The 10209-nt window shown below is 42.9% G+C and overlaps 1 non-coding gene across 4 annotated transcripts in view; it reads right to left on the bottom strand.

Annotated features, from left to right (window-relative positions):
- Positions 1-838: 838 nt before the first annotated feature.
- LOC116151727 (uncharacterized) overlaps positions 839-10209 on the bottom strand; it is a 62564-nt gene continuing 53193 nt past the window's right edge. For all 4 annotated transcript variants that reach the window (XR_010381339.1, XR_010381341.1, XR_010381340.1 and 1 more), the window contains one exon: positions 839-2900. This is a non-coding gene — a transcript (uncharacterized LOC116151727). The remainder of the gene's footprint in view (positions 2901-10209) is intronic.

The following is a 10209-nucleotide window of genomic DNA, read 5'->3' as shown; positions in this document are numbered from 1 at the left end:
AGGAAAAAAGGGAAAGGCAGATCCGTGCAGTATTTCCACGTTGTCAAAAGACCAAAGGCCGATACAAAAGAAGAGATTGTAAAAAAGATAAACAGGCTGAAATCAATGTCCGGAAAACCTAGCTAACAATCCTAAATGGCCCAACTTAACTAACCTCAGCACTGCTGCATCAAGAATGGGGCAAATAGCACCTAGTGGATTTTTTTTTAATAAATAAATAATAATCCAGTTCCTACCACAGGCAATTATGATAAGACTGAGTATAATTTCTAACACCAACTAGTGTACAAATCATAATTTCTACTTGATTCAAACTGCTTCTTCTATAAAATTTGAATCTTTTTATTCTTAAGACAGATTTGTGGCCTATGACCTAGTGATAAAATTTTCAACTGGCTTGTATTAAAAAAGTTCACCATAGTGAGAGTTTATTACATCAAGTATTCCTTTTTGGGAAACCCATGTGCCTTGTCACTCACTTTCATAAGATTTCCTGTGGAAAATTCAATCCTTCATTCAGGAAAATGCTGAGCAATATATCTCATGGAAAACCTTCATAAACTGCAACACAAGTAAATGAAAATGAAAGTGAGCAGCCCGTGAAGCCGGCAGACACACAGTGCACGGCTGTGTTCCCACCTCGACTTTCTGTAACCAGCAGGGAAAATGTGCATTTCAAGAAATAGACATAAACACTTTTCAGGACCTGAGCACACAATTTCCCTTTCAGGGTTTAGTGGGCTTCCATTTAATTCTATGAGAAATGTTTAAAACAACAGAACAACAGCTGAGATAAGGTTTAAAGTAACTTTTATGTCTTAGTGAAAATGAAGCCAACTGATAGTTATCATTTTTACTTTATTTGATCTCACTCTCTTACTTTACCTCCCCAACCTCCTCCACAAAATGATGGTGAACATCCCCTCCTGGGTCAGAAGGCTAAGTAGAAAGTACCAATCAAATGGAGGTGTGCTTTGTTGTTTTATTTTTCAAAACAAACAAGTTTCATTCATGTGATTTAATAATTAACATCAGAAACAAAGTCTACTCAATAAATGGTAGCCAAAATATGTCATCATAGCTGCTCATCAGGTTTGGCCCCACGTTACACACTTTTACATGGACATGTGCCATGTGCTGTCATGGGAAACGGTGAGTGGGGACAGGGCCTCTGCTCTCACAGGGCACACGGCCTGGTGGGGGAGGTGGTGTTCAATCATTGCCCTTCTTTTTTTTTAATGTACTTACAAATTATGGGGAATGCTATTTAAAAAGAACAAAATGAGTCAATGAAAGTGAAAAATACAAGGACAGTATTTAGGCTGAGGGAAGACAGGGAACCTCTTTGAAGAGCTGACACTCCACTGAGACCCAAAGGACAACTCCGGTGCTGCAGGTGAAGGGCAGGGACACACTGATAAAGGGCTGATATCCAGAATATACCAAAATCTCTTTAAACTCAACAAGAAGGATGAAAAACCTGATTAAAAAATGAGCAAAGTGCCTGAACACACACCTCATCAAAGAAGAAATCTAGATGCCAAAGAAGTCTATGGAAAGATGCTCCACAGCATCTGTCATCAAGGGGATGCAGACTGAAACAGCGAGGTACCACTGCACACCTGTCAGAACTGCCAAAATGCAGAACACTGACAGCACCGAATGCTGGTGAGGATGTGGAGCGTCAGGAATTCTCATGCATTGCTGGTGGGAATGTAAAATGGCCCAGATACTTTGGAAGACTGTATGGCAATTTTTTACAAAACTAAACGTACTCCTAATATATGATCCGGCAACTGTGCTCCTTGGTGTTTACTCGACGAAATGGAAACTTATGTCCACACACAAATCTGCATACAGATGTTAATAGCAGCTTTATTCATAATCATCAGAACTCAGAAGCAATTAAGCTGTTCTTCAGTAGGTGAATGGATAAACTGTGGTCCAGCCAGAAAATGGACTATTATTTGGTGCTAAAATGAAATGAGTTATCAAGGCATGGAAAGACATGGAGGAACCTTAAATGCTTATTACTAAGTGAAAGAAGCCAATCTGGGAAGGTTCCGCAACTGTCTGATTCCAACTGTATGGTGTTCTGGGAAAGGGAAAACCACAGAGACTAAAAGATCAGTGGCTGTCAGAGGCTAGAGGGGAAGGAGCAATGAATGAGGTGCAGCACGGAGCATTTTAAGGTCACTAAGACAGACTACTCTGTATGATGCTATGACGGTGGATACATGTCATTGCACATCTGTCCAAACCCACAGAGTGCACACCACCAAGTGTAAATCCTAGTGTCAAGTCTGGGCTCTGGGTGATGATGACGTGTCAGTGCAGGTTCACCCATTGTCGCAAATGCACGCTCTGGTGCAGGCGTCAATAGTGAGGAGGCTGTGGGGACAAACTGCAGTTCATACACCGAATCCAGCCCCAGACACAGCTGTTAATAAAGCTCTGTGGGTGTGTGGAATGTCCGGCTGCTCTGGCGTCTGAACAGCAGAGCTGAGCAGCTGCACCAGAGATCAGGAGGTTTGCAGACCCTGAAATACTTACTCCCAAGCCCTTGACAGAAAAAGTCTGCTGAGCCCTGTTCTAAATGAATCAGAATTCACCCTGATGAGACAGGACAGCAGGGCCCAAACCAGGCATGGTTAATGGGACTGAAGCAATGTTTTAGTTCCAACACCTTTGCTGAAGTCCTGCAGATCCAGCGACAGACTGTAGCCAGGAAGCGTCTGCAGAAGGAGTCGGTAGCAGGCCTTCCCGCCAGGCTCCGGGATGCCGGGGGCCGCTCGCTGCACGGGGGCCACCCGCTTGAAGAAGGCGGACTTGCGGTGGAAGCCGATCAACTCATAGAGCTCGGAGAGGATGCTGCACTGCTGAATTCTCTCCTAGGAATGCTGAAGCACAGGGAGAAAAGCAACAAGCATCTGAATGAAACATGTAATTGAAAAAAGACCCTTAAAAATTTTTCCCTTAAAACAGAGACCCAACGACACAGGAAGGAAGAGGAAGGCTGACTTCGTGCACTGATGGGGCCGGATGCAGAAATGCAGGGAAGCAGCGCTGTGCAGACGCTCCAGACCCCCTCTGGGCCCCACCTTTCCGTGTTCCACCTCTCCTTTTACTAGAAAGGCCCATATTCCCTGAAAGAGAGGAATCTGCTACCTAAACATGGGACACAGTGAAGGGAAAGAGGAAAAGGAAGGGAAAGTAAAGGAACAACAGTTCATCTAGACCCTAGGGTTTGGGCGGGACTTTGACCAAACACACAACCTGTCAAAGCACAGAGCACACAGTGAGAGGCTGACAGAGTGATTGCGACTTCTGCTCCTTAAACACCACCTACCTACCAGCACATGCTGTGCCCATTACTGAATCATTACAATAATTTCAGAAACTATTATTACCCCAGCTAACAGGCAAGGAAATCTGAAACTCGGGGAGGAATTATTATCATCCTGGACAAATTCCCACGACCCAGAAGTGTCAGAGCCTCCGGCAGACCCTGGACTAAAATGCTCCTCATCACCACGGGCCCTGAGCCTCAGGCTGAGGCCACGTCAGGTCTGCACGGGCCCAGAGCACGAGTCTGTGGGACAGGGAGTGGTCCCACTCGAAGTGCCAGGCCAAGGCCCTCAGGAACCTATGTAATGAAACCAAATCCCCAAACTCATTTCCAACGCACTGCCCTGTCCGGGAGGACTGCTCGGCACATCTGTGCTGTCACCTGTGCACAGGCTGTGCAAGGGGCCCAGACAGTGACGTGACGTCCCAGTGGAAGTGGCTCGGAGACTGCTTCATCACAGGACAGACGCTCCCGGCTTCCAACGTTAACTCTCCATTCCATTTAAAACTGGAAAGTAAGTTTAGACTTGTTTTCCTCTCCAGAAACAAAGAGAGTGGTAACATCAGCGGGAAACTCAAGACTGAGGAAGAGTCTCCTGGTCATTTGGAAGGATAGGCTGGGGAGGGAACAGAGACAGGGATCAGAAAGACCCGTGTTCCAGTCCAAAGTCTGCACATCACTCGCTTTGACAGTTTCCTTATTAATACAGGTGATAAAATCTAATTATGATTGTTGGGAAAACTAAATGAAATAACGTATGCCACTAGCATAGGTGTAAAATCCTCCATGAGTGTTCCAGAAACGGACGTGACCATGGTTAGATGCTGTCTGCCAAGTCTTGTGTGCTAAGTTCACATCAGCCAGCCAGAGATGTGCCAGAGAATGCCTCAACAGCCAGCAGCCTTCTCCAACTTGGAAACTCACAGTGTCCGAAGAACAGGCAGTGGTGGATGCTTTGGGACACTCTGGAGGTAGCACTCCAGTGATGACTTTAAAAAGCTGGGGAGAATTTAGGGGACCATACAGTTCAAATGCAGAAAACTCATTCCATGTCTACAAATATTCATCTCGAGCCATGATGATTCTGAGAGGAAATACATATTCAAACGTATATCATTTTCCCACATAAGTGCATCAAAACAATTTGGAAAGAATGTAACTTTCTTCTCTAGATCACACAGCGGGGATTACAAGGTTTGTACTGAAAGCCCTACGTGTAAATCATCTGCAAACGTAACTGGGTCCATTATCAGTCATCATCATTCGAAGGGAAGGATGGAAAAAAACAAAGCCAAGCTAATACGCTCCGGTATTTTGTTGGGTTACGATGTCACAGAGAAGACGGACAGGTCATCAAGGAACCACTCTGCCGTGATCACGGAGCCGGGGAGCGGGATGGGTGGCAAGATGTATGGCGCAGCCGTAGCTGTGCCCGCACTTCTAGGCAGGTACCCAGTCACCTCGACAAGGTGTCAAAAGTGTATGCCCACGTCCTCAGCACCTGTCATGTATTAAAGAGAAATGGAAACCTATAAACGGCCAATACCCTCGGTGGGTACACCGTCCAAAGAGTAAAGTCACAGTTTGACAACTGGCCATCCCGGTTCCCTGGGATTCATTCTTGGAGAACCTTAAAAACCACTCCTCTGTCCTCAAGAAGTGCTGCCTACATGTCCTATCTTTGGCTCAGGGATACAGCACGTTCACGTGGACTTTAATGTCTGCACAGATTTGACTGTCTTTCTCCAGGTTCACTTGTCCATTCTGAAGAGGCCTGAGTTAAGTCCAAATTCCATAAGATCAATTCCCTCCAGTGACAACTCAACGAGTCTGCAATTACAAACCAACTGAACAGGACTGTCCTCAGCTAAAAATGTCACCCGCCCTTCACTGCTTTCTTAATCTCCTCTCCTGGCTAATTGCAACAGACTAACACCACCCTCCACCAAGTTCCCCAACTATGTCAAATAGAAAGTAAGGTCCATAAAACGGGGGACAACTCCATAGTCACCTCTGAATTCCTAGCATATATTAATGTCAATAAATACAACTATGATTATGGCTTCTTTCCTTTAAAACCTTTCTGGTTATTTAAATGAGACCATGGAAGGGAGGTGTTTGGGTCCAGTATCTTGATCCAGAAGACTCTGGAGACCTTTTTCGGAATGGCTGCCCACGGATTCATTCAAAACACGACTTCTCTTTCCGGGAGGAGCTGTGATTTTCTGCCAGGAGTTTGTTGTCACTCTCATGCCAGAACAGATTTAAACTAAATACTTACATTGGATATGTTATTTTTCCCCGCTTCCAAAAAAGCTGACTTTCCTTACTTCCTTGCCTTGAGGAATGCTTTTTTACTTTTCTTTCTAATTCACCCTTTTATAAAGCAAGATTCTCAGGATGTGCTTGGCCTTACATAAGAACAGCCATCCAACTCCCAGTGTGAGAGGCCTGGGGCTCACCTCCTGCCCTCCTGTCAAGGCAAATGAAACTCAGTTCAGGAGCCAACCGGCCCCCCAGGGCTTCTAAGGCTCGTGTATCTCCCAGAATCCCTGCTTTCTGGTTTGACTTGGCTTCTGAGGATTTCCCCTCACTTTCTTGACAATTAGCTGTGCAGCTTGAAAGATGAGGAAGGAAGGTCTTATTTCTTAATCAGCATTTTAAGGAACTTATGTAATGAAGGTTTTCAAGAGTTTCTAGAACCCTCCATTGCTGAGACAGAAAACACACTAGATATTTTCTAAATCTAGCTATCATGTGCATTTTTTCTTTGCTTTTGTTTTCTTAACTGCTAACAGACATTTTTTAATTAAAAAATAAAATAAGGCCCCAAAAAGGATAGAACATTGAAGAGGAAACAAAATTAAAGGGCAAAGACAGAAAAATGATAAGTACTCTACAAAGTTAATAGAAAACATACAATATGGATCAGATCAGCAATTCTCAGTAACAGCTAATTGAAACCTGACCATGAGGTAAAATGTCTCTCCTGTCAGGAGACGGCCAACAGAAAACAGAATTAAATCAACAAATTAAAATTCTAAGTCTGGCGAGGTAGAGAAGTCTACCAGCTAAATGTGTTTTCTTCTGGAAAAGAGGGAGACTCACAAGATCTTTTCTGTGGAGCCTGAGCCCAGGTGAGGACGGTGAAGTGAGCTCTGTAAGTACCCAATTAGCAAAGTGAGTGATGAATAAAGAGACGTGAGCTTTGATGACAGAGATGATACTACTATTCACTTGTCCTGTAAGTATGTCTTCACGTTCAATGATCAATACCTCGGCGTCCTCAGGGATTGAGATTATAGGAAAATGCACAGCCCAGGCCCAGACCTCCTCTGTGATAGTGGCACTGCACTTAGATGTTTCAAGGGCACCTCCAACTCCACCTGCAAATAGCTGACTTCATGGTGCTCCTCCCATAGCCGTCCTGCCCAGGGCCCCTTGTCAGGGGGCAAGGTCTGTCTGCCTCTCCCAGCTCAGTCCCATCACTCACAGATGTGACTGGACCCCTCCTTCAGGGCCCAATTTCCTCAGTCAACGAGTCCCACCACCCACACCTCACCTACCAGGTTCTCACTGGCACTCCCTCAGCACTGACTCTGTGCTGGGGGCCACACTGCACATTGTGCACACGTTATCTCACTGGATCTCCACAGCAGTCCTGGGAAGTCGGTATATCACTGCTTCAATTAATAAGTTAAATTGTTTCACTTCCTTGAGTGTGTCATCCAAAGTGACACAGCTACTGAGCCACAAACCTGGGACTGAAAATCACTTGAAAATTGAACACTGCTACACCTCACAGCCACCCTACTCTGACTTATCACAACACCTCCTGCCGAGCCTTCTAAATGTTTCTAAGCATTCTACAAGACAAAAGTGATCTACGAGAGCACCCCACTCCCCTACTTAAAATCTGACAATGATGTTCCACTTCCCTTAGGAGAAAGCCCCACCGGGCCTGAGCACAGCCCAATGGCCCGGCATCCGCGTTCCCTGCGCAGCCGCGCCGCCTCACCCACCACGCAGCACTACACGTGCCGTGACCAGGACAGGGATGCTGACTCCGTACAACCCGTGGCTCGTCTTACTCAAACAATGATCACCCTCTTCAGTGCTGACTCTCAGAAAAATGTTTTCTCTGGATGAATCAGTATCTTTTTCCTTACAACTTCCCATCATTGATAATGAACTCCCCCCAAAAGAGAGAAGACCTAATCCTCAGACTCCTTATCTGTAAAGTGTGAATAACAAGGAAATATGAGAGGTTTTAAGTGAAATAATATTCATGTGAATCTGAGGGACAATTCCCAACATACAGTAAGCACTCAATATGTGCTTACTTAATATTAATAAAATAGATTCCATTTCAGCAACCTTAAATCAATGCTTTATGGCTTTGTCCAAAAGACTACTGACAAACTATTGGACGAACTCCTTTGAGCAGATCCGCCCAAGCGTATTGGGATAGGTAAGCCTTGAATCCAGTTACAGCTGCAGCCAACCAGCACTACGGGGCGGGGGCAGTTTGCTCAAACTCTTACATGTTGTTTGAGCATTTAGTTGTAGTTATTGAATAAAGACAGGTATTATATAGTCAAAGCTCCTGAAACATAAATCTTCAAAGACTGATGCAAATTAGGTTTCAAGTACAACACTCTCACTAGAAATTATTTGAAAATTATAGTCTTAGCTCCTCCACACATCAAAAGGGCATGTTCTTAATGTATCTGACTATATACACTGAGAGGATTGTTTAAAAGAAATTAAGATGAAGCCATAATGAATAAGCTTTCAGTATAATCTGCACAAAGCCCCACCCAAGGGTCTCACTTCTCACTTCCACATAGGTGTTCAGGTAGCTTAACCTGGGTCTTGGTTTCTTATGACACGGGGGTGGGAAGAATTGTAGATAGATTTATGTAGCAAATATAAATCTAGGGTATTTGCTGTGTAGGAATCCTAGAAATAAATAAATTGATATATAGTCCCACCCTTAGGAAGCTCAGCCTTTCCAATTACAACAGCATTAAAAATAAAATGAGAAATACATTTAACAAAATTTTACAAGATTTGCACATTGAAAATTTTGAAGTATCACCAAAAAAAATTTAAAAGATCTCTGTATATGGAAGGCATCCCATGTTCATGGAATGGTAGACAATATTGTTAAAAATGTTAAGACTCCCGAAAGTGATCTACAAATTTAATGGAATCCCTATCAAAATTCCAGCTGACTTCTTTGCAAAAATTGAAAAACTGATGCCAAAATTCATATGGAAGTGCAAGGGACCCAGGTCAGCCAAAACAATCTTGAAAAAGAAGAGCAAAGTTGGAGGACTCACTTAAAGGTTACTACAAATCTATAGTACTCAAGTCATTATGGTACTGGCATAAGTTTGGATGCATAAATCTATGAGACACAATAAAAAATCCAGGGGGGAATCTTACATTTACAGTCATTTTTCCAGAAATGTGCCAAAAACACTCCATTGAAAGAATAGTCTATTCAACAAATGGTGCAGAGACACCTGGGTATCTGAAGGCAAAAGAATGAATCTGGAATCTGGACCCCCGTATTTTATATAACAAATAAAATATTAATTCAAAATGGATCACAGACGGAAACGTAAAAACTAAATGTATAAACTTTCTAAAAGAAGACACAGTTTAAATCTTTGTGGTCCTAGGATAGGCTATGGCTTCCTAGATACAATACCAAGAGCACAAGTGAAAAAAAAGAAAGATAAAATGGACTTCATCAAAATTAAAACCATTTGTTACAAAGGACATCATCAAGAAAGTGAAATGAAAGGGGAAGGGGGTAGCTCAAGTGATAGAGTGCGTCCTTAGCAAGAAAAATAAAATGAATAAATCTAATTACCTCCCTTAGAAAGAAATTGTTTTAATGTTTAAAAAAAGTAAAGTGAAACGACAATCTGCAGAATAGGAGAAAAATTTTGCAAAGCATATATCTAATAAGAGACTAGTATCCAGGATATAAAACAAATGCTTACAACTGACCAATACAAAGAAAATCGACCCAATTTTTAAATATGCCAAGTATTTAAATAGATACACAATTGGCCAATAAGCATATGAAAAGATGCTCAGCATCACTAGCGAAATCAACATCAAAATGAGACCTGATTTTACACTCACTAGGATGGTTATAATCAAAACATGGACAATAACAAGTGTCGGTCAGGAGGCAGAGAAATGGGAACCCTCAATACGGAGCCGTTAGAAAGGGGCAATGGTGCAGCTTCTTTGGAAAAGCCTGGTGTTTCCTCAAAAGGTTAGAATTATATGGCACAGCAATTCCACTCCTACATATAGAGTCATCCCTCAGTATCCTCGGGGGGGTTCGTTTCAGGAAACCCCCACCCTGGATACCATAATCCAAGGATGTTCGAGTCCCTTTACAATCAGCCATCTGGATCTATGAAGTGGAAACTACAGATATGGTAGGCCAACTGTACAGCCAAAAGAATGAAAATATATTCTCACAAAAACTTGCACATCAATATTCATGGCAGTATCATTCAGAGTAGCCAAAGGTTACAAACAATATCCATCCATCAATGAACGGATAAACAAAATTACCAAGAATAGTCCCACAAACTTTTGGTCATTGAAACTTTGACAAAGGAGGTGAGAACATACAATGGAGTAAAGACAGCCTCTTCAGAAAATGGTGTAGGGAAAACTGGACAGCTGAATGTAAATCAATGAAGTTAGGCTACTCCCTCACAGCATACACAAAAATAAATTAAAAATGGTTTAAAGACTTAAACATGTAGACAAGACACTATAAACCTCTTAGAAGAAAATATAGGCAAAACATCTGACATACATCT

Source organism: Camelus dromedarius, chromosome 6 (genome assembly GCF_036321535.1).
Source record: "Camelus dromedarius isolate mCamDro1 chromosome 6, mCamDro1.pat, whole genome shotgun sequence".
NCBI lineage: Eukaryota > Metazoa > Chordata > Mammalia > Artiodactyla > Camelidae > Camelus > Camelus dromedarius.
Note: the sequence above shows the minus strand (reverse complement) of the source record. Positions and strands in the feature narration are given on the sequence as shown.